Here is a 25,292-nt window from a genome sequence, read left to right as displayed (position 1 = left end):
GAGCCTCAGCTTCTCATTATTTGGGTTCAGTCAAGGTTTCAGGATAATATTTTCTGAAACACTACAAATACAGTTGCTACTAACACATATTATGTAACTGCTTCTCAATACTTTAACTGAAAGCTACATTGCTCTCCCATAAAGGCACACTTCTATTGAGTCAGGCCAGCTACGTAAGAGAAATGCAGGCAGAAGCCTTGCTAGAGGGTGAGAATTTTGGAGGGTAATGCATCAAGCGTCATACAATTACCTGGCCAGCATGTAGGTGGTGTGGATACTCATTCATTCCAGGCAGCTCACAATTCTCTGARAGGGAACCCATCCTTTCGACTTTATCACAGCACAGATGGAAAATGCACCATAACATAGAGGCTTCATGGGAATCCCTGAACAGTCTCACCTGCAGATAAAACAATCCAGTGCTGCTGAAATAGAGAGGGCAACTGAGGAGGCTTTCAGGGGCACAGAAAAGCTGTTCTAGACCTAGTTTTATGAAAGAAAGGCATCAAACTGGTGAAGGATGTAATAATCCAGGTTACAGGTACTTCTTTGTAGAAAGTTACTATAAATCTTCTTTTGCTGCCAATACTTCCCTGGGGCAGAAATCCCAGCAGGAAGGAAGAATAGGCAATAGCCATTGGTGATTCAGTTACCAGGTACCTAACTGGTTTGGCTCGTGTATTATGTGCATTCTAGTCTAAAACTAATGAACCTCACAAGGAAGCTGGGCAAGTTGTGAAACATTGCTGAGCAGCCAGCAGTTGTAGTCCATGTGAGTACACAGACAATAGTAATGGAAATAGAGAGATTCTGGAGGCAGAACATAGCATATCAGGTAGCAAGACCAGGACCCCTATCGTAACACAGGTTGCAGCTGGTAGAGAGGCAAAATCTCAATGTGCGACTAAAGCAACAGTGTCAGGGAGATAATCTGAATTTCTGGAGATACTCAAAGCCCGCCTGGACGCAACCTTAACATCCTCTAGGTGACCCTGCTTGAGCAGGGGGGTTGGACTAGATGATCTCCAGAGGTCCCTTCCAATCTTACGGATTCTATGATTCTAGGGAAAGAGGTTCAGATTCAGCAGGGACTGGGGAATTTTCTGGTGTAGCACGACCCTAACGAAGGACAGATTTCACCTGAACTGAGAGGGGAAACAACATCTGCACYTCACATCAGAAAGACCACACAGAGCTTTAGATTAAAAAGTTGGAGAGTCGGCCAGCACAGATGATGCACTATTCTGAGTCTTAAGGTAGATGCCACATCCTCGAGTACAGAATAGGACAGAAGTCAGCAAAAATCAAGTAGGAAACTGAAGTCAAAAAAGAGCCCCAAGCAGGACAGAGAAACAAAGCCAAAGCAGCAGTTTTCATGTTTTACAAAATTGGCTAAGAAAYATGGTGGTGCACACCCAGAAAGCTTAACTTAAACAACGACGTGGACACAATAGGCATAAAGGAAACTCAGTGGCAGGAAGACACTGGAATGGTGAAATATCAGGGCACAATTATTGCCAATTATTTCAATTACTCTCAGGTAACATGTGAAAACTTGACATTGAGTACTGAGATAATACTAGATTTCTACATACTGATAGTGACTGATTCAGGAACTGGTAGTCAGGGAACCCAGAAGATAAGAAGCAACTCTTGTTTCAGTCCTGACAAGCATGCAGGATAAGTTTATGGTATTATTACCAAATATCTGAACTAGAACCATATTTTTACAGGGAGACCCAAAGTCACAGTAACCACTACTACCATGCTCAATCTTAAGAAGAACCACCACATAAAAGTGGAAAAGTAAATCAATAAGAACATAAAAGGGGCGCCTTGAAGAACTGGTGTTCAGGAAACACAGAGAGACTATTTAAAGATATTGTGTTAGTCTCAGATCAAACATCCTATCTATCAAAGAAAAAAGCCTTGAGAAAGCCCGGGAAAAAAAAAAAAAAAAAAAAAAAAAAAAAAAAACACACACACACGTAGAGGAAAAAGAAAGCATACTTCAGAAAAGCTGAAAAATGGAAAGGATTATAAATTCATGCAGAGGAACTGCAAAAACCCAGCTAGGCAAGCTCAAAGTAGAACCATCAAGCTGATCTGAAGTATTAGATGAGACAACGAGGGGAAAGCCAAGAACAAAATGAACAGTAACAACTGACTGAGCCCAGGCAGTACTCACCCAGGGTGAAAGATGGAAAAACAGGATGACTGACAATGGCATTCAACCTCTCACCTAACACTACTTTATCTCCCAGAGGACTGAGCAAAGTCTTTCAAAAAATGTTCTAGACCAAATGTGGAGAACCTCTGACAATGAAGTATGCTCTCTTTGCCAACGAAATTAGTACAAGTGATTCTTAATAATAGAAATAGCAGGTATTTCCATAAATATGCTACATGGGATAGAATCATCACAGCCTTTGTCCCGCCTCACAAACCTACCTAAATTCCTGAGTGAGTCAACCAGCCAAAGCACAAGGGAGGTCTGACTGATATTGCCTACTCAGATTTTCAAAAGATATTAAACAAGGTCTCTCACAAAAGCCTCTTAAAGGAACTGAGCTGCCATGGGATAAGAAGGCTTAAGATGGAAAACTGGTTAAAAAGAGAGCAATTGGAGAAAAGAAATAAATGATTACATTTTTGGTGAAGCCAGATCATGATCTCACAGGAATCTCTGCTATTCTGTAGACTCATAAACGGTCTAGAAAAGAGAAGTAATCAGTGAGATGATTATTTTCCCCATAACAACTATCAACTCATAGCAGTGAAAAGGAAAATTAAACACAACAAGCTGCAGAAACATAATATTGAGGGACTGTATGATGAAACAGATGAACATGGGAATAGGTAGGTGTGAAGTGCCACACATACAGAAGAGAGTCCTAACCTTACAAAGCAATAGGTGTTGAGTTGGTTAATCTTTTCAGAAGTAAGACTGAGGCAGAGTCCTATGCAAATATCAATTCAGCAGCAGTAAAAAAAACCCAAGAGATAGCCTAGGAATTACTTGGAAATGGAATAAACAAGTGGAAAAAAATCTTATGTCACAAAATTAATCCACAGCACACTTATATCTTAAATACTGCAGGAAGTTCTGGTCCCCTATTTCTCCAACTCAAAACAAATACAGAGGAGTTGAATTGTAAAAGGTCTCAAAAAAGACAACACAGCTGACTGAAGGAACAGAATAGTTTCTGCATACGGGCTGACTGAAGGGACTAGGATTCTGCAACTTGAAAAAGGTACAGAGGGAGAGGAATGAGGTCTAAGTAACATGTGGAAACTGAAGAGGTGAACAGAGAATGACTATTCATTGTTTCTTCTAACAACAAGAACTTGGGAGCTTCAAACATGACTAGCAGGTTTAAAACATAACCAGGAAGATTCTGCCATATAGTGAACAGGCAAGGTATGGGACCGCTTCCCGCAAGGTATGCAAAATGTCACGTTTTGTAGTTTAAAAATGGTATGAGCGAATATAATGGAAGAAAAGTCCTTACACAGTTTTCCCTAGGTGCCCTCCATTGGCTGCCCCATGATGCTCTGTTCATTTTGCTGCCAGGAATTCTTTCTTAATAATGAAGTACTGTTAATTCTGTGAAGTAATAAATTTCAGTTTARAATTAATGTTTCTCCCCCTCTCCTGAACAAAACATGGTCTGCCCTGCCTAGCTAACTGACTAGCCACAGGAAGGATGTATTGGTCTTTTTGCTCTTCAGGCAGGTAAGGATGTTAAGACAGTCATCACGTCAGAAGAGCCAAGCTACTAAGTTTCTCAGCAATCCATAGTTCATTCAGCTTGGGTTGCAGGGGAAACTTGCATTTTACAGCAGATAGCCATTCCTGGCTAGAGAAATCCTTTAAGCTGATGGCAGGAGAGAGCACACAAGGCCTCAAGAACCATGCTTTTAGGCTGCAAAAAGGGGTTGTGGCCCCAGAAAAGCCAAATGGCATTCTTACTATCTAAAAGAAGCTAAGTGGTGTCACAAAAGCCATAACTTTTCAGGTGCCTCCCAGAAGTCAAATTTGCCACCTTCCCTTTACAAAGCAAGTTCAGACATGCACCTTGTTTTCCCTAAATGCCCCCAAACTTGTCAAGTGAGGCACAGGATACAGCAGGCACTTACCTGAAGTCAAAGCAGGAAATGGTATTTACTTTCGCATTTGGACAGCAGGATGATGTCAGTTCTTCAGTCATCAACGAGCTAAGCATGGYCTTCATCTCTTTTTCTACAAGAGCATCCAGTTACCAAGTTACCTGCCAAGAAACCACAAAAGCCACTTTATCCACATCATTCCTAATTTCATATTGGGATAAAAAGCTCCTGAGAGGACATCACTGCTTTATTAATGTGGCTAGGGTCTGCTCATACATACTGGTCTCTGGATCCTGGCTCAGGCCAGCTCCTTTCCAACAGTCTCAGGACATAATCAGAAAATCTTGAGCAAGCTCCATAGCCCAGACACCTTCTCTAACCTGGGAGAAAACACATATAGGCCACTACTCTTAGTGTCTAACCGGCTGTACTACCTTCTGGTGCAGCATCTCACACACATCCCCTTCCTTCCTCCTATCTTCGGGGCCACAAGTTTGAGATTCCAATCTCCAAGACAGTGTTTTGTGACTCTTTCACAGTCRCTCTCTGCAGACACCTCTGGGAAACAAAAAAAGGTTGTCTATGGGCTGTGAAAATTGGATGGTGAAAGCCCAAGTCTATTTACCAAAGTCACAAAAGGTTGTGACTTCGGTATAAAGCTCTATTATTACTCTTTACAAGCACAGCTCCAAAGATGACAGCTTTTGCTTTTACTTATAGTCACATACAGATATCTTTCTACACATTAGCAATATTTAAAATATTTCACCCMAAAATTCTTAACTCTAAATCAGGCTTCTAAGTCACAATTCTTAAAAACTAAATATCTAAAAGCAGGCCATTTTTAAAGATGTGGAATGTCCAGGGATAGACTTCAGTTAGACAAATCTCACTAAACATAAAATGGCAGCCAGGAACGTAGCGTACCTAAGGAGCCATGCACTGAACAGCACTCCTGTCCCTCGGCCCAACTCCTAGCCTGGGCTATGAGGGCACAATACCTTTGCACGGTAGGTGCTGAACGCTCACAGCACCTGTCGTCAGCTCCAAATCCATATCCAGCAGTCAAAACCCAGCTCCTGAAAAACAGAATCTCCAAGTCAGTTTTCTAGAAGATATTAATATCCTGTATTATGCCTGTAAAATCACTGGCAGACATTGCTACTATACCCTCCCTTTTCTTTCTGATTTTCTTGAGYAAGTATCTTTTATTAGGTTAACTGCTAAACTTCAGAAAACAAGAGCTTTCAATGTACAAGAATCTGCATTTGCTTTTTGTTTCTTTCTTAGTAGTGCTGTTGCAACTGAGACCATTGCAGGGCTGTGTTTGATAAAGGCTGCCAGGGGATTTGCTGTTGTTTTTTAATTAATAGTTTGCTTAATTCAAGCCAAAACTTGCTTGAAACTTGGTGTATCCATTCCAGCTTTGGAGTCTGCTCTAGCCTCACATTTTGTTTACCTAGTAAGTAGAAACTGGATCATCTTGCCTGTACCAGGCCCACAAAACAAAAGGCAAATCCTGTGCAAGAGAATCAAACTAATGTTTCAGCACAGTAACTTGAGAAACTGAAGCTGGAAGAAATGAGACATACAACACCTTGACACAAGGCTTGATTTTTTGAAGGTGCCTAAGCAGAGAGACACCCTATGGCAACAATGCGCATATACTATATAAAGTTAACAAAACTAGCCTCTGACTATGCCAGTGGTGCCTCATCAAGAAGAAAATTCACAAGGGAGCAGCCATGCAGTTGACTCCTGGAGCAGGTTCACAGTTTCAGCTCTAAAGTGGACACATTCTCCTTCTTCAATCACCCAAGTTTCCCACACAGCACACAGAGACAGCTGAGAACCCAAGACAGAGCTCAGCATCTTCCCTGGTCCACAAGTGCTCTGCAGCCTTTAATGCCATCCTAGTAACTCCAGTATCATTCCTTGCATAAAGGAGTCAGTAAGAAAGCCATAAGAGAACAAAGGTAACCACGTTTTCAGCCTTTGAAAAGACATTTGCTGTTCACTACTTCCTTTTAGCATAGCGCTTTGATTTGCTAGCAACATCACAGTAACAGGATTAGGCTGCACTGCTATAACCATATCAGCATAAATTGCAGGATATGCAAGACTGTTCAGCAGAAACCAGTCTGAACAGCCAGTATGCAAGCTGGAAATTGCACAGAGTAGAGCCACTGCTTAGCAAAACTCATGCATATTGCAAGTGGAAAGAAGGGGAGTTCAAAACTAGGCCAGTGGCTGCTTGGAGTACTGGGAAACGTAGTATTTCACTGTGTAACATACGGTGCAAATAGACACGCAGGCCATTCCATCAGAATTAACAGAGCCCTGGTTCACCTCCCCTCTCCTCAGTCACCTGAGGATCCATCTCAGAATGAAATGACTCTGAATACAGGTCTTAGAGGGTTACTTTAAAGTTTATCCAGAGTACCACCTGGCAGTGAATCAGTATTAGCTATCCAAGATAGAGCAATAAAACTACATTCTTTTTTTCCGTTACATTAATGATTATAAGACCATTCTTGTGGGTAAGCTAGGCCTTAGGAAGGCCAGCTCACAGCTAAAAGTCATTTTCATGCCTGATGCCCCCCATTATTTTTTTTTTTTAACTCATTTTGCTGCCTACTCCCAAAAAGAGCAGATTGTACAGTTTCAACTGGAACTCTGAGTCAAGCAGTGTTTACTCAGCCTCTCATTTCAGGCAATCCTAACAAAACTCCTCCTCGTGGAACTACTGTGAAGTAATCTTCCAGTTGGAGTCTCCTACTGCCTTGTCAATCTCTTCTATAATTGAGAAATGCATGTTATCCAGAACTGCCCTGACTTGCAAGATGCTAAAGAATTGTCCTGAACACTAAGCCATTAGCAAGACCTTGCTGCACCAATGTGTCATCGCAATTACTTCAATGACCTTGTGACTCCTTCCCACCAGGTTTGCCATGACTGCTCTCATTTTCTTTAAATGAGACAAATGGCTAAAGAAAGTGATCTTGCCACAGTATTTAACCTCTCCTGGAGCAGCTTTTTCTCTAACTGCAGAGAAGCAAGAACAATCAAGTGTAATAAAATGAGTTGTTCACGTAGAAATTAGGGCAAAACTAGAAACTGATAAGCAAGAACAGAACTACAGCTAATGCAAACTGGCTTCATTCAGCTACCTGGAATTGAGCTGTACTGACACCCACTAACTGAAGATTTCTTCCTGACTTCAGCAGGGCTATTCAGATACGTGAGGTGAGGCATGTGCCTGGAAGACTAAGGTGCAAGTCTTGCTAAAGGCAAAGTAATCAAATGAAAACTGGAAAAGAAGAACCGGGATTGTAAGGAATAAAATAATAAAATTTATCTCCATTTACATTTTTTTTTGGATTAATCCTTATCTCTAGTGGATGAAAAAGACTCCAAAGAGAAAAGTAATTTTATATTGATGCCTTCTGTTTAAYCCAAATGCACTACAAAGCTAATATTAAGAGAAATTCAACTTGTTTCTAAGGTGAAGCATGAAAGAGGAAAAAATAATTCTTGTCAGGACAAAGTATTTCCAGGTTGTCTAAACTCAGAAAAGGAAGAAAAGCTGAAAAGAAATAGGTTTCAATCTCATTCCTAGTTTTAGCTTCAAGAAAGGAGTCAGGTAAATTTGAGGCTATAGCAATAAAGGGATATCAATAGCTGAACAGCTGGACATCAAGAAGGAACAGCTCCCTAATACTAGTCCAGTGGGCCTTGTGGCCTCACACATCTACACAGCCTCCTGCCATACTGAGGGACATGTCACAGTCATACTACAGAGATACTAATCTTGGGCAATACAGAGCAAAAAGACCATGCAAGTAGCTACCAATACATCAGGGATGTCACCAGAGTCATAGTGCATTTCACCACTCCTGTCCCCATCGTGCAAAGCTGCACTACGTTGTCATCAGGGATAAYGCAGGGTGGTCCCTGGCTGTATGCRACTGCCTGAGCAGCCCAGCTCCATCTGTGGTGTCTCCCCACTCCAATCCTCAGAAAGGACTGGTTCTTGCAGGTTGATCCAAGTTCCCTCCTGCAACRACTTTCCCAGTAAGCATCGAGCATCACCACCTACAGGAAATACAGAAAGGTATAGATCATGCTTAGGAAATCATGCAACATTATAGATGGGTAACACACACTTTCCTTATAGAAGGAAAACATTCCTTCTATAATCAGCAGTCTTCCACTGCAGACATCTTTAGTAACAGTGCTTAAAGATATTATGGCTAGAACACAGTGTTTTAAGCTTCTCTTTTCTATGGACTTGATTGTAGCACAACATCTAAATTTTCCTCCCCATCCCSACGTACATTAGACCAGCTTTTTCACACATGTATACAAAGAGAGAGATGTAGACATATGTTTACCTACAACAGGGCTGCAATGAATATAAGAAAGTTTCCTTTGTGCTAGGCAGTTGATGTCCCTGCAAACAGACAGGGCTCTCAACACATTCCACACCTTCTGCTTGCTGTGACTGGGTGGGCCAGTCCTTGGACTGTGTTGCTAAAAAAAGAGAAGGCTAGTGCAGGGAGCCAGGCTTGCAAAGCATTTGGGTGGAGAGAAGGGACCAAACTGCGCTGGTGACAGCTGAGTTTCTTAGGCTGTGTCAGTGTACTACAAGCACTCTGGGTACCTCCCTTACTCACGGAGGGATAAGGCTCACACACGCCTGGGTGGAGTGAGCCTCCATTCCTCCTAAGGCAGTTCTGCTACGCGTTGACACTGCTGTGTGGTGTAAGCTCAGGGAGAGAGCCAACCTACAAGGAGAGAAGCTGAGGCAGAGACTAGCCAGCACCTGAGTTGCACCCTTGCAGGGACAAATCAGCAAAATCTATTTTTGAATTTCTAGGTAAGGTTGGGAGCCTTGGTGAAACAATAATGTGACATTTGCAAGAAATGCAGGGACATTGACTCTAAATCAAGTAAGTACAGGTGACCTCTCCCACTTCTTTCTTCTGGGGTGACAGGGCACAAGAACTGGACTGGAATCAATGGCYGCAGCAGCATCAGGCCACATCCTCCCACAGGGTAAAATAAGGAAAAACAGCATGCACAGTGCCAACAACACTGAACCCAACCTCCCCTCTGGAGACACAACCTTCAGAGTTTGCTGCTCACAAGCCAGCTTCTCTGAGAGTGCAAAAGTAATCAAGCCCAGATTGAAGCAATTGTTTTTAAAAATGGGCGTATGAGCCATAGGTGGAGTGATAAACAATGTAGTATGGTAGCACTCAGACCCCTTGTGGGTTGATACTTGGGGTCATACAGCCAAGGTCATCCTAAAAAAATCTCCTATAGTAGTTAAATAGACATCAGAGATGCAAGGAAGTGACAGCAGCCACACCTATGGTACTTGCTTCGCAAGGAGAAACAGTAACCCAGATCCCCTCCATTTGCCTAGTGCAAAGTCCACAAGCAGGTCTGGCCACCCAGTATTTATCTCCAAAACATACAGTCTTAGCCTGTCCTGCTCCAAAGCGCAGGCCAGAGCAGGAGGCCACACAAAGAAGGCTAAGCTGCAGTGGCAGGTAATGAGTTGTCACATCACATGCTACACAGATGGTGCCTACACGCTATCTCCCAGCAGGGTCCCAGGCTGTGCGTGTGGCTGAAGTGCTGAACACAACATGCCAGGGAGGCATGGGGTCAGGCAAATGCAAAAGGACTTAGTAAGACGGGTAGTGCTCCTAGGGAAAAGCAAGATGAACATTACCATTCTGCTCCATGTGGGGACAGGCTTTAACCATTCGAAGCAGCTATGTTCTGCTCCACGTAGTCTATGGGACATGCATAACTTCTTGGCATATGTGCCTTCGCAGGACTGATAGGCACATGCCAGATGGGAAAATGAAGTCACCCAGACCAAAAGTCCTAAGTCAATTGTGGGAAGGCCCTGACATGGTTATATGGCTTAGCTCCTCTGTGGGTTGTACATTTACAATATAGCAATATAGCAGAATAATACGACTAACTATACGGCCTCCTCAAACCAGGCACTGCCAGTAAGGACAAGGAGCCAGGAAGAAAAACACTACTCAAAGCTGTCAGAATATAACAGGAGAGCGCTAAAACTGAATAGAATTCAAAGTATATGGATATAAATCAGGATTTAATTGACAAATAGAACAACAAATAAAATGCAATAGGGTGAAGCATAAGATCAAACGCTTGTTGACGAAATAAGAATTCCTAGTAAAATCTGGATGCTCACTCACTCAAAAGGGGGTGATAAAGAAGAAACAGGCAACTGAATTAAACATGCTGCAGGCAATCCAGAAGTACCTTGGAGCCAAAAACATAATTCAGCCATCAAAAAGCAAAATGCAAGTCTAGTTTGTATTGCTGGTGAGCTGCTTATGTTAGAGTACAAAAAAGTAGTATGTCACACACAGCAGAGAGCCTCCCTCTTGAGCACCTACCGTGTACAATTCTATTATGATAAACTGTGCCTACAGCAGAGACAGAAGAGGGCTGCCAAGAAAATGAAAGCAATGGAAAGCTACACTTACAAGAAAGAACTGGACAGAATTTGATCCAAGAAAAAAAAAGAGGGGGGAGGACCAAACTCAAAGTCTATTTTAAAAAGACATGGGGACAAGAGCTGGTAAACTCCTGCTTTAACAGCAATTAACAACATGAACTTGGAACAGGCAAGTTTCATCTGCTCATGGGCACCTTTAGGTTAGGAAGAGTATCGCAAAAGGAAGAAATTTGAGCGAACAAGAATTCTTCATTGCCTAAGATGATGTAGTACATGCAATTGCCAAGGACTAAATCCAGTGATGAAGTAGGTCCCTTCTCATCTCATATAATGAGAAAAGATTCACCTTCTCACTTGGTTTGTGCACCCCTCCAGCACTTTCCAATACTGGTCKAGCTTCCGAGTGGAATTATAGCTATAAACTACATTGCTTTCCATGTATTTTTCCTGGAAACACCCATACTGTAACTGTGACATTGCATCTGATGCAATCATTTTGCTTTTGACATTCATGAAGTGCTCTTGCGTGGCACTATTCACATTCTGAAAAATAAGTCTCCAATGTCAGGCAAGAAACTAGTGTATTGATTTCGGAGGATTGGAGGAAGGAGAGCATCTTACTGGTGCTCACAGATGGTAGCTCATCCCTAAATAGAGACTAGTCCTTCCCGACTAGTCCTATTACTGAAGGAAGCAGAGGAAGGGACAATTACACTTGGGAGGAAACAGAAATGGATACATGAAGTTTAAAGGAAATCTACTCCATTGTTTCAAATACGCAGATTGTATGTTTTAGTACTGACCTGACAGCTTGCAGCCACAGGGCTGGAAGAAATTATGCCACAGAAGCTTCTCTTAGTCCTGGAGTGTGATTGCTGCACTATGTACAGAAGTGCTCTCAGATTTGACAGACTAACTAGGGTGTTTTCAGGAGAGGATAACATCCACAAAGGGCAAATCACCCTCCATCAGTAGACTTCCTCTCCAAAAGGCTGGCTTTCCTGCAGGACAGCATGCAGACAAGTCAGTTTGGCTGAAACACAAGCACAGGCCAGCACCTGGCCTCACAGATAGCTCATCAGGAGCATAATTTGGGTAGTCCTTTTTGCAAAGGCTTTTAGGCACTGAATTGAAGTCTCAAAGTAGATGTAAAGGATTTGTCAGAGCCACTGCATACAATTCATTTAACAGTGTTCTTGAACCTGGTCTAAAAGAGATACTTTATAACAAGTGTTGTAAGACAGATGTTCTAGCCAAGAGCAGTCGTGACTGTATGACTGACTTGCTAAGGTAGACAAGAAGTCTCCTGTCCTTTACATTGAACAATGCTTAGAGAAGACAGCTGACATTGTTACAGTTTTAAGGTATGCAAACGCTCTCTTTGTGTTTGATTCAAAGCTCACTTAACATAGGGATTAGCATTAAGGGAGTGCAAGAATCTCCAAGACTGTGTAAGATGAACAACATGAGCTAAAGATGTTCAGCCATACCTGATGCTCCCACAGGAGTCAGTACAACGTGTGGGTTTCGGACAAAGACAGTGCAGTATCTTTAAAAAGGAATTCCTTGCAACACAAAGCCATCTACATGCTGGCATCCAACACACATCTATCTTCAGGGAAGGAAAAGTAGTCTTCCCCACATGGGTGGGGAAGAGGACAACCACTACCTGGAAGGAAGGGCCTAATTTTTAAATAAAGAGGCTGAAAAAACTTCACATAGTCATGTATTCTCACTTTAATAGCAAAGAACCAACAAAAGATGCAGCCTAGTGAAACACAGGAGCTTTTGTGCTCTACTGTTAAACAGCAGGAAAATTTTTAAAATCCACAACAACTTGCTTGAATACAGTCAAATCAAAGGTAGTCAAAGGTAGTATTTTCAAATAAATTTTTTATATTGAATATAGAATAGGTATCTGAGTCTGATCCAGCAGCCATTACATTCAGAAAATTGTAACATTCAAACCGAGAGGGGAAAGAAAAAAGAAAAGAAAGCTCTTGAGCTTTTATACCAGCAACAAACTGAGTATATTAAACCAAGCATTAGACCCTTGTTGCATCCAACATGGCAACAGACATACAAAGCACATGGCATTTCAAGGGATGTAAGGAACCTTCCATCCATTAACTATTTTTAGCATGTGCAACTACAGAAAGCCTTTCTTTCCTTTTCCATGAAGACCATCAGTCTGCTTTCTTACTATTTTGATAGCAAATAAAGTTTTCAACAGGATATTGGTATTTCCAAAGGATATCCCCCCCAAAAAAGGATATTTCCAAAGATATCCTTGCTCAGGTTGTCCACCAGCAAGACCAGAGTGAATCCTAATGGTTTTGAAATGGAAAACTACAATGCTGAATTGGGAATTCACATCATCTCTGGCTGTGGGGGAAGATATATTTGTCAGCCCTAGGAGACATCTCAGATGCTCCAAGGCATCCCAAACAGCATTAGGCACCAGTATGGGGACAACTGAATCCAACCCCAAGGGACACTGCTCATTCCAGTGCAGGGATGGGAATTTCCATGATACTGCCAATATAACATATTTCAAGTGTTCTCCCAGAAACCTTGGCATAACTAGAAGAAAGTTCATTCTCAGACATTATCAGATAGGAAAATGCTGCATATATCTTAAATAATCTGTGATCCTAAAGAGCATCCTCCAGGATGCTCTGCTAAAAAGTCATCCAGTTTTACATATGCACCAAAACCAAAAGGTTTCACTTGGCAAGCATTTAAATACACATTTCCATTTACGCACCTTTGTAAGGTTTCTGAAAACAACAGCCAAGCCTATGCCAAGCACCTTCGAAAATCCCATATTCAAGTACATCAGCCTGCCTCACAGAGGTTACCCATTTTTTCCCAGATGCTGTCAGTTAGGATGACAAGAGACAAGAGTTGTGAGGTGGTCCTATAAAGAGCTGAGGCTAAGGAGAGATGATTGCAAGCAGCCAAGTCACCACATACCAGCTAGTTAGCAGTTGAGCTGTATTAACTAGTCAACCATCACTCACAGGGTAACCTGAGCTCACTTCCAGCTATTTGTAATAACATGTTAAACTAATATAATTTTGCCTTGTGGTGCAATGGGATAGAAGTAGGCATACAGTCAACATGACTCAGCTGAGTTATATCATGTTGAACAAAAGCAATCCAAAGGTCATCACTTTTCCCAGCATCTCAAACAATCCTTCCTGTAACGCTGAGGTGTGACACCTTTACAGAATTACTTCAATTACTTCAAAACTTCAATCTCACCTCCTTACCCTATCCTGAAAGAAAATACCCAAAAAAATYAGGTCATGTCCTAAGAAACATGTTACCCATGTATATTTTCTTCACTCCTTTTCCCCTCCACATCCTTTGTCTTTGCAGCTGTCTTCATAAATAGCCTCAGGACTAGTTTGTTTAAATTGTATGTAACCTCTCTTAATTGATATTGGATAAAGGTGGAGCTGCTGTTGTTAACAGCAAAAGGCACTCAGTTACCAGCCACAAGATTTAAGATAGAAACCTAACAGGCCCCAAAAAAAAGAAAAAAAAGAGGTTCAGGGAAGTCTCTTGCATGCCCTACACCAAGGCCTGACAAAAATCTAACTATAATCAGCCAGAGGATTTGCCAATAAACTCAAACTTAACTGTGTGACGAAAGGAGATCCACTTTTATGAATTAAGCTGATGGATCTTCATTCAACTTCCCTAACAGGTAAGGAAAGCACAGTTTGTTTTGTTTTAACCATAACCCATGATGAAAATACCACACATTATGTTGCATATTCCAAATAAAGGTCTTAAATTGACAACTTGATTACGAGCTTCACTAGGACCTGGATTTTGACCACCTGAAGTTTGCATCAATTTATTCTGTGGGAAAGGGAAAACCAGCATTACCTTGCGGCTTGCAATGAAGTGCTAATGAGGCATGACATACATATACATATATGTATATGTATATACAAATGCAATACATATACATGTATATTTTATATTTATATATTTTAATAACAAAGGGTATGTTTTATCTTTTCAGTTCTTCATTCCCTTTTAAGAAAGCCAAGGCAAGCAATGAAGATTTGTCACTAACAGGAAATCACTTGGCTCCAATTGGGAAAGCATCAGGGCTCACTGCTGGCAAAGCATAACCCCAACACATGAACTGTTCCCTGACCAGAAGTGGCTCTGAGGCTCTGATCACATCTCCTCCCTGGACCACTGAACACTCACACTTAACACTTGAATGATATGCTCTGTCTGGAGTTTACAGCTTTGTTTTCTGCTGATAGCAAAGTGTTTTGTATTCAGCTGTTACATCCTACGGATACATTCAGATTTTTAAACGCATTCTTCCTCATGTTTACATGCTCTACTTCCTACTGCAGATCTAGTGCATGCTCTTCTGCTGTGCTCAGCTGTGGGCATGTGGACAGCACAGTTTAACTGGACCACTTCCAATTGAGCCCTTTCTTGTGACAGTCTGCAAGCGTTACATACCTCTGTCACTCTTAAGTATGTGGCAAACTTTAGCTAAGTACTTCCCAGCCCGGTAGGATGGGACCAGAACAGTGAAAGCCTGCAAGACCAAGATCTGTCTCCCTTTCATTACCCTGCAGTCCTGATTCCACCACATGCATGTTTAATGATCTACCTCTCCCCAAAGCACAACACAAGCCAGAAACATGGAGGACGAGCATGGGAACACAGCCAAGCTTCACTTGTTCTCTGTGGCTTTCACCTGTGCTTATACAAGTCCCCAGTCACTCAAGTTGAGCTTTTATACCCTGAACTTACATAACAGCTCYGCCAAGGGCCACATCTGCTGCTGCTGACACAGCTCACACTTAAAACATTGTCCATTCATAGTTTACAGCAGGAAGGAAAAGGTTCTTCCTCCTTGGTCTGACCATCATGTGTATCAGGCAGATGCTTCCATAAGAGCAAAAAAAGGTCTCAAATAGGTATATTATCAGGCTTATCTGATAATGATTACTTATTCGATAATGATCACTTATTATACTGATATATTATACTGATAATTCACAGCAAAATGAAGGTATGAATTCTTTTCTTCCCAACATAACAGACATTAGGAAGTCTCCTTGCTCAAATTCTCAGATGCCACACCAGCAATGCKCTTCCTGCTTCCTCCAAGAATGACTCCTGCCTCTTGAACAGAGGCTACCACCAGTAATTCCCTCCACATCCTTATGAAGCAACTAAGGCTGTCTATGGCTATCTTTTGGCTTCGTTCTTTTCCTAGCAAAGATTCTTCTGCTGTCCAAAGCCCTTCCTTACAAGGAAACAAGAAGGAAATGATAAAAGGACAGTGCTGGTGGCAATTCTCTGCATCCCTGTGGATGCTTATGCAAACATGAGGTTTGCACAGGGCATGTACCCATGTGCACAGAGAACTTTCTAAACTGGACTAGCTTAAAAGTAGCCACAGTGGCTCAACCCAGACAAGAATAGAAGCAGATATTTAACAGCATTGCAGATTAACTGCTCAAGTATTCAGTCAGCCTCTTGTGCAACTCTGGCAGTGTCCACCGAGCTTAGCAACAGCTAGACATCTTCCAGGATACAGCTTAGCCAATTTCATGCTAGCTGCAGAATGCCTGCCATACATCAAATCCCACGAGTAACAGCAGTGTAGGCGTGCTGAACTTATTACTAACCTCCCAATAGGCCTCAAGAGCTAGACAAGCTAAACACTTGCCAGAAACGTGAAGGTTAAAGTCACCGTGCTGGGAGCCTGGAATAAATGCATTCTCCTGTGACAGAAAAGGCTTTAGAAACAAGGGGGGAAAAGCCAGCAAAACTGAAGAGCAGAAGAAAGCAAGCTATTAAAAAGACATCCTTCAAGAAGTTGGAGATACTGTTTTATCATCCGCACTTGGACAAACTCTAGTCTACAAATACAAACAACATAAGAAAGGCTTAGATAAAGTTCGTAAGAATAATTTGCTCAAGGCATAAAATTGAGTTCTCCTCTAGTGTGTCAGAACAGGAAGTCCACAGCATGAACAAACAACCAGACTATTAAAGGAGTATTCACAAAAGATGCAAAAAAAGCTAAGAAAGCTCCTCATGTATGCCTGGGAAAGTTCCTACCCTAGAACCTGTCTTTTGAAATAGATCCTCCGGTATGTTCTTCCTAAAGTATGTGTCAGCAGAACAAATAACACTATTTTATTCATTTTTTTTCCCATTACTGATTGTTAGTCAGATAATATTCACCCAAGCATTGAGGAAGAAATCCTTCAGAAGGAATCAGCAGGGAAGGGAGAACTGAAGCTTCAAGTTTCTTGCCTGAAGGCTGAGGTTTGTGAGGACAGCTAGAAGAAAAAGTTATTAGATTCACACTCAAGCTTGTTCTCAAGATGCTACTTCACATGCAAGGTAAKTGGCAAGTTAGGTAAAGATCCTATCTACAGATAAGTTGCACCATATGGTAATAAGCATTAAAGCAGATAATTTCAGTCAGTTTTTATTTTTTGGTAATTGTCAACATTTCTGAACAGTCGGAGTAAAAACAAGCAGGACCTTATTCCTCTCCTCTCTCAAGAAGAAAAAGAGAAGTGCCTTCTCTTAGATTCTTCTCCTTAGGGTGGCAGCATGATCATACAAGCAGAGGTATCACACTGGAGAAGTATGAGGGGAACTTCCACTCACTCCACCAGGTTGGAAACTGCTCTCATCTAGACACTTCACAGCATCTGACCTTTTCCACATACCACTGAACAGGCTGGTTAAACCTGGTTAAACCTACGGCAGCAGGTGCAGCTACCAACTTGCCACATCCAGGGTAGGATCAGGATTCCCATTTGGATGTAAAAAAAAAATATATATATATATATATATAAAAATATATATATATATATATATATATATAAATAAAATAAATAAATAAATAAGCCTGACTTCACAAAAGAGGTGTAGTTTCAGCAGGGCAGCCTAACAGGTACAGCCTGTCTTAAGAAGGAATCACACTACAGGTTGAGCTCTTCCTTAAGAGCACCTAAAGTGCTCTTCTGTTCTACAAGTGCACAGCACCTGGAAGCATCATAACTCATGCCTAGGATTTCTAAGTATTCTTAATTGCATTTTTTGATCAGAGAAGAATCAAAACAAGGCTAACATGGAAATAGTGACAATCATGCATACAACCTAACAGAATCTCACTCCTAGCATCATTCAGAAGTGCTAGGAATAATCCTTTGGTCATTAATATAATTTCTGCTTTCAACTCTTGTGTCACAAAATGAACAGTCAGTATCAATGATGACTGTAACCCCAGCAGTGTAGAAAGAGATACACAAGTTATCTTCTATGTCCTTTAATCTTTCTAGAGGGGTATTCCAGAGCTACAAGGTGACAGAATCACTCTCAGGCTTTAAACGGCTGTATCATTTAGACTGAGTTTCCTCCCAAAACATACCGCTCTCACATAAAGAACAGACATGCTTTTCAGTTCCAAAACTGAAAAGCAAGCAACTGAGGATAAAGGTTTACAACACAAAATTGTCAAGTACTTTTATCTCAAACACTGAACATTCTCCTTTGCCTCAACAAAAAGGTAAGGGTCATTAGTTAGTCATCTACAGACCAGGTTTCAGTTCCAGCACTTGGGACATTGTCAGACTATGCAAGTGCTACAGGTTTTTAGTGAAATTACAGGTAATGAGTTGAGAGTGGATTTTTACACTTCACACAACTACTACCTTGCTGGAGGTTATGAATGCAGCTAACAGCTTCGCAGTATTTAAGAAAAAGACAGTTGACTATCCAGCTTTAAATAACAGGTCACTTCCGAGCTGACATAAGCCAACTTGCATCTGTAGAAAATCTGTTGTACAGGCTGTGATTATGCTCAAGAAGCTCACAGTTAGCATGTTCCAAAGCAATCTGTAGATGAGTCTTAAAAACAAGGACTTCCCAAAAAAATGACAGCTACCTACACAGTTGGCATTAAGCATGAAAAGGTATATAAGGTACAACATTTCTTGTCTACCTGATTTTCACTCAGACTACATGACAAAGCTTTGTTTGTTCTTTACTTTTTCCTCCAAATAGCCTTACATTTTCTCCTACAGCATTACTCCAGGAATGACTTGCCTATAGGACTGTATTCACTTTTAGGATGCCCCTTGTTTTGAACTACAAGTAGGTATTGGTTCTGGTTTTGAATCTTAATCAGGTATTACATTATCTTGTTCAGAGTGGGAAAAAACACAGCCTGGATCCTTACAGAAAGGATTCTTAGGCGACTGCATTTCCTCTGCATGTATCCTCAACAACTGGAGCAAACTGCATGATGTTCAGCTAATCAGCAGGGCAGAGGTCTGTTACACAAAAACAGGCACGAACAAGAGGGAGATCACATTTACATTCCCACTTAGAGAAAGGCTGGAGTATAGACTCACCTCTTCTAGACACCAGGGGGCCCTCATGACAGCGTATCAATGACACAGCCAACAGCTGTGGTCAGAACTCACATCTTTGAACACTAAAGCCAAAAATCCAAAGGAACCCAGCGTGCTCCATCTCATTGCACACTGCTGGTGGTTTGAAAGAGCAGTAAAAACCCTGACCTTGATGCTCCAAGCAGGGCTAGCCATCTGCCTACACAGACATCAGGAACTTGGAGAGGGATAGCAGGCAAGGTACTGCCTGCTGGCTGAAGCCTCAGATCCAAAAGTTAAGTTAAAAGTTCTAGTTTCTTAATCCACTAACAGCACCTAACTTTTAATTAGGATGAAAGCCAAGTCCTACTCTCCTCTAAAACAGCAAAAGTGAGAGCCATCACAGTGCACCATCCTTTGCCAGCAGGTTGTCAGGATGCCAGCATCTCCATACGCCAGACTAGCTGGTGGTGCCAAGCACCATGCCTGCCTCCTATCTCCTGCTATTTGTAGTAAGTCTGACCTGATTGGATGGCCTTCATAGCTGCATCTGTCCAGACCTCTCTTGCATGCTGAGCTTCCCAGAGATCCAAAAGACTTTTAAACTCAAATAGATAGGTTTTGTAAGAAGTTAATTTAACTTTTTAAACAAAACATTCAAAGTGCCCATGCAAAATACAACAGAAATAAACTGGATTTATAAACAAGTCTCCCCAAGGAGAGGCCTTCCCCCTTCCTGGTTTTGCTCTGGAAACCCCCGCGGTTTCCAGATTGCAGCAACCCTGTATAACAGCTTGTGATCCTCCATTAAGTTACGATTTCCATTGTATCAGAGGGCTGGCCACCTGCTCCCCAATTCTCTTTGCAGTCTCTCTCCTTGGATGGCAGGATCCGAGACTCTGGCAGCCCTTTTGCCTGCCTCATTCACATCCTAGTAATTTTTCTTCCTTGTGCCAGTCCAGCTGCTCCTCAAGGAAACAGAAAATTTCCCCTCCCTCTCAGGGACCAACTGACCTGGCCACTCTTGTAGAAAAGCATAACAAATTAAGAAAAACTTATCAAGCTTATGATTTCATGCCCTCCTTCTTTYGTTGGAACCAAATTTCACATTGTCCAGGTTGCCTTGATACTGTCCAACATTTCTGTGCACAATCTAATCTAATGTGCATAATCTAATTCCATTCATTGGAGTGTTTAATTCATGACTCAAACTATCTGGATGTGATATGATCTGCTTGGTAACACAGGAACTGAAACAAGCACCTCTCACAAACACTGCAAGATGGCAAAGCCATAAAAATAAGGCTCTCACCCATGCATTCCCCACAGAGGAAGGGCAGCTGAGAACCAAGTAGTCCCCTAAAGCTAGGAATACCTGCTCAGAGGAGGGCCAGCTATCATCCAGCCTCCCAAGATGAGGTAACAACACTGATCAAGAGCCAACTCTGGAGGCTTCCTGCCTTCCCCATTGCCAGAGCCTCCTTGTCAGACTTGACACTAGGAGATAGTAAAGTTCTCATCTTCATACTCTAGCAATGAGCACAGACACTTGGACCAAGAGGTATTGTCAGCCTTGGGTTGCTGCCAACCAGAAAAACAATATTTTACACGTTTTCAACAGAATCCAGAAAATCAAGCATAGCAAAATATCCTGTCTCAAAAATTACAGTGATTACAAGGAAAACAGTTGCAATTGATAAGCTCAAACTGAACAGCTCAGATACTCATAATGAAAATTTTTGGAATGCTTCTGTTTTTAACAGCTTGAAAAAAAATCAGTGCAGTTTAAAATTCAACTAATTTAATGTTCTCAGAATGACCTCAAGCAAAACCAAACTCCCCTCAATTTATTTTTGCAATTCTCTTTAGACTGTCAAGTGACTAAGAAAAAAAAAAAACAGATTTTCAAACTCATCTAATAAATCAACATTAGAAGCAACTAGAATACAAGAGTGCATAGAACTGGATGCAGCCTTTCCTTAAACAGGAGGGAAGGCAAAAAGCCATTATTTAAAATCCTAAGTAATTAATAACTAAGATAATTAACCTACCACATGTATATAATATATTAACTTCAGTTCTCTGAGTAAGAACATGATGTTACATAAGTTTAAAGAGTGCTTTCAAAGTAGTAGTTAAAAGGCCATAAAATAAAATAGGAGGCAATTAGAATAGTTTAGCCCGTTGTGCAGACAATCACCAAAACAAGAGACAGTTACCTTCATACACAAACTAAGAAACTGCTGATCAGTCATTAAGGCCAGACAGATTTTAAAAAGGAAATTCATGGGGAGGTAGGGCACTGGAAAAAAGAAAACAACAAACAAAAAACCCACTATGGTGAACTGAAAATTTAAGATAGCCAGAAATTTCAAGAGCAAGTAAGAGAACAAAAACAAACAGTTTCTATTACATCAGAAGCAAGTCAGCTGAAGAGTTTCTGAACTATCAGGACAAGGATAAGGCAAACAAAGACAGTGCAGTGACACTACATATTTCTGTATTAGCTTTCACAACAGGAGATCTAGAGGGAGACACTTGGGCTTGTCCTATTTTCAGAAAAAATAAGGTCCTTCTGAAGAAAGGAGCCAGAACTTAAAGTACTCAAACCAACCATGCTCACATGGGTCCACCACCCCTCCGCACAGCTGAGGAGCCTGAGACCTGCAGAAGTGTCCTAAAATGAAACAGTAAATCCTGCATCAGAAATGAGCAGACAAGAGGAGCTTCTGATCCAACAGTACTGACAAACTGGGAAACCACAAAAATACCCTGCAGATTAAATTAGACTTATAAATGACTCATCAGAATAATTGCTCAGCAAGCTATGCCTGAAAGAAAAAAATAACAAACCTCAGCATGCAAGAATTTCTGTGCTTGGGTCAGGGGAGGTGAGCTGTACCTAGCTGAATTGCTTTTCAGCAGAGCTTGTCAGTGTCTTGCAGTGAGAGGCAGTTGACAGAGGAAGAGCAGAAAGGAGACATAGAGGACAAACGGCACTTCACAATATGACTTGCAACAGGTTGCAGAAGCAGAGTAGTGCAACAAGAAAAAATTAAAGAGCCAAGCCTGAGAGGAAAGGATAAGTAATTCTTCAAATACATTAACAGAGAGTTGTACAAAGAAAGTTAGTAGTAGATGTTCCCAGCAAACAGCTATGAGAAGCTGAGACATGTTCTTAAGCTTCTCTGAAGCCAGTTGCTGTTGTCTTCACCTCTAATCACTTCCCCATTTGTTCCATTTCACAACCTGCTTCCACAATAACTCTTCTCTGGACAAAAATGATGAAGGGACCAGTAGCTACATAAGGACCTTGCTGCTACCTCTGACAAGTGCTGTCTCCCTGCGAATCACCACTTTTCAGCAAGGCTACCAAGCCCCACAGGAAGTCTTGCCACACCACTGATTTCTAAGGGTGATTCATTCCTCCTCCCCATTTCTTTTTCTCAGAGCGAGTGGGGTGGGGGAGGGGGGGCAATCATGCATAGTTAGAGGAAGCTTAAAGGCTCCAGGCATACAAAAGCACTTCAGCACATACTTTAAAATATATTAGTTGAATCGATTTCTGAGGGACGCATGCATAGGCCGAAGTGCTGCCTGCAACAAGAGATACCTCTATTGAGTCTAATTTGCTGATATTCCTAAGATAAACAATTTCTTAGGACTTCAACTTTTCCATTCTATACTGAAACACGCCTGCTACATGAAATCAAGGTTTCAAACGGATGCTGTCCAGTCAGCACTTACTCTGATCACTAATGTCTTCCTCCTACTAGCCCACTACTGGAGACAAGCTGCTTCTTGATGGTTTTAGTTTTCATTTCTTTAACTTTACAGTGCAGTAAAGTACTAAAATACGAACCTTGTGGGTTCTAGAACTGGAAGACAATAAAAAACACTATTGTGATATGTATGCACTTAAAATAATTGTCTCCTCTGTTCCTAAAAACTTCAGTGACAAAGATCCTAAAACTTCCACAAATAGGCAACTATTGGAGTACTTTAATTGTAGTTGATTATTCCTGTGGTGAAAAAGGAATTAGATGATCCATCAACATCCTTTAAGACCTAGTTTCTACTGCTCTAGTGTTCATCTATGGTATCTCATAATTTTGCAAGATGACTCAGGATTCTAAGTATCCAGGGATGGAACACTGACCAGTGTTTGATGAACAAGCAAACCCACCAGTCACTCAAAAAAAATATATATAACAATTGAAATAGGGCACAAAGAATGAGCTAATTTAAACTCCAGTCCTATGAAGCACAAGTATTTCAGTAGCCCTAGAAACAGAAAAGCATTGTAGTTTTAAAATAGGGTGTGATTTCAGATAACAGGAGTGATTCATCTGGAAGACAGGTGAGTACAAAAGCAAGAGACAAGCCAAAACCTGCACTGAAATGAGACACAGAGCGTCAGTCTTAACAGCTCCTTTGGTGCTGGTATGAAAGGTTAAGGACAGGGCAAGTTGGCTTCCATGGGAACAAAACATAGGAAAAGCTGTTTTACACAGTAGCAAAAACCACCAGAAACAAAAGCAACTATTAGCAGTAAATCTACTGATAGTGATGCACATCGCAGCCACTGGCAAATAAGCACAGTGAATTCTTGTACCTTAATTGAACATGAGGGGACAGCTCTTAAGCTGGTTAAATCAGCCTAGCTTTGGTAATAGAAACGCAAAGGAAAAAATTCACAACTGAGGGTCTGACCACAATGATATTATATGCACAGAAGGGAAAGTACTGGGAAAAACAGAATTTCCTGCCCAACATGCACGTATATCTCACCTTGTCTACTATCCATATGTTTACATGCACGGAACAAGACAATAACTGTTTATATAATTGCTAACGTTTATTACGTCTTTACACGGTGCCCCTTTTAATGGGCTACAAGCACTTCGTACTATTCTGGTGGGGTTTGTGGTTTTGGGTCAAGAGAGATATGCCTTACAGGCATACTAAATAAACACACTGTAGAGCTATGAGGTGTATTGCATTTCTTATTAGCTGCTTCCTGCTCTTTGGTCCATCTCAACAGATACTGCTCTAACCGCCTAAGTCTCTGAGCAGCTGCCACTTCGAATCTGTTTTCTTAAAAGCAACATTTATGCAGTCAGCATCTGCAAATAAATGTTTGTGATGTTCAGCAGGTCTTAAATATTTCATGAAAGATGGTGGGTAGAAAAAGTGGCTACTGTTCCTGTTGATAGAGACCAATATGCCCAGACCTCATAAGATAACAGAGGCCTCACGAGAAAGATAAAAAACTGAGTTTCACTTCAGCTAAACTTCTCAGATAACTACTTATTAACAGAGAATCCCAACAAACTTGCCAAATACAGCTTCCTTCTTTCTCTGAAGATGACTTCCCACTCACAGAACAATGGTGTCCCGGTGATCATACTAAGTTTTAAACCAGACTTCAGATACTGAACAGCTCCTCACAGCTGGAAATTAAGCAGAGACTTTCAAAACTGTCAGCATCCAGAAGCTCACATTGTACTTAGCTTGAACTGCAACAGCTGAGCCTTCCAAAAAAGGTGATCTTTACAATCTGATACCTAAGCAAGAGCTCACAGGGCTGCCTCTTCTGCAATTCTATTCTGATAGTACAGACTTTCAGACAAGAAAACTCCTCATATTTTTTTCCTGGCACAGGACAGAAGAGAGAAAAACATGCAGGCAGAACACAGCAGAACACATTTCTTCTCTCCATCATATCTTATCAACAGTCAGTCATGTATAGTTTTAAATTACACTGCTGCCAATGGGTATGAATACTTACAATATGCAGAGTTTTGGACAGGCACTTTTACACCAGAAAGAATTCTTTGGTTACTGTCATGTGCTATTCATCTATTTCAAGCTAACTTAAGGTAGGGCTAGCTAGCTAATGATAGGGTCTATCACAGTACCATGTAGACACCTAGTCTTGTTAAGCCTGTTCTCTAACTCCCAGCCTGACTGGCCTAGACAGTCTGTAACACATAGAGTAATTGTTCATATATTTCTAGCGAGGTGACAACTAAGAAGAGAACTGTACTGTTCAGCAACTATAAATCATGGCAGGCAGAGAAGAGGGAGTAGGGATCACCAACCACATTCCTCACTTCTTCGATGCAATGGAGCATGCAAACTGTGCTCCAAGTATAGAGTGCTTTAGCAATAAAAAGCTAACTGTAATATGATTCAGCAAGGAGCGTATGCCCACGGTTAACTTCAAGTACCTGATTTGGACCTCCTGGCTTCCATTAGAC

General features: G+C 41.4%; 1 protein-coding gene across 5 annotated transcripts in view; it reads right to left on the bottom strand.

Annotated features, from left to right (window-relative positions):
- The window catches only part of LOC146601235 (transmembrane protease serine 11E-like), a 42,558-nt gene that overhangs the window by 16,945 nt on the left and 321 nt on the right, over nt 1-25,292 (bottom strand). The window contains exons 1-5 of one of the 5 annotated variants that reach the window (XM_085310063.1): nt 7,961-8,010; nt 5,112-5,189; nt 4,391-4,668; nt 4,141-4,271; nt 251-400 (exon numbers count right to left, since the gene is read on the bottom strand). The gene's annotated coding sequence lies outside the window, so the exon portion shown is untranslated. Of the gene's footprint in view, nt 1-250; nt 401-2,648; nt 2,693-3,973; nt 4,030-4,140; nt 4,669-5,111; nt 5,190-7,280; nt 7,323-7,960; nt 8,011-25,292 lie in introns of those variants that run through there. The other 4 variants (XM_085310082.1, XM_085310073.1, XM_085310091.1 and 1 more) reach the window with 4 other exon arrangements.

The sequence above is a fragment of the Rhea americana genome, unplaced genomic scaffold (assembly GCF_003343005.1).
Source record: "Rhea americana isolate MKP2758 unplaced genomic scaffold, rheAme1 scaffold_107, whole genome shotgun sequence".
In the NCBI taxonomy this organism is placed as follows: Eukaryota; Metazoa; Chordata; class Aves; order Rheiformes; family Rheidae; genus Rhea; species Rhea americana.
The sequence above is the reverse complement of the archived record's forward strand: the minus strand, read 5'-3'. Positions and strand labels throughout refer to the sequence as shown.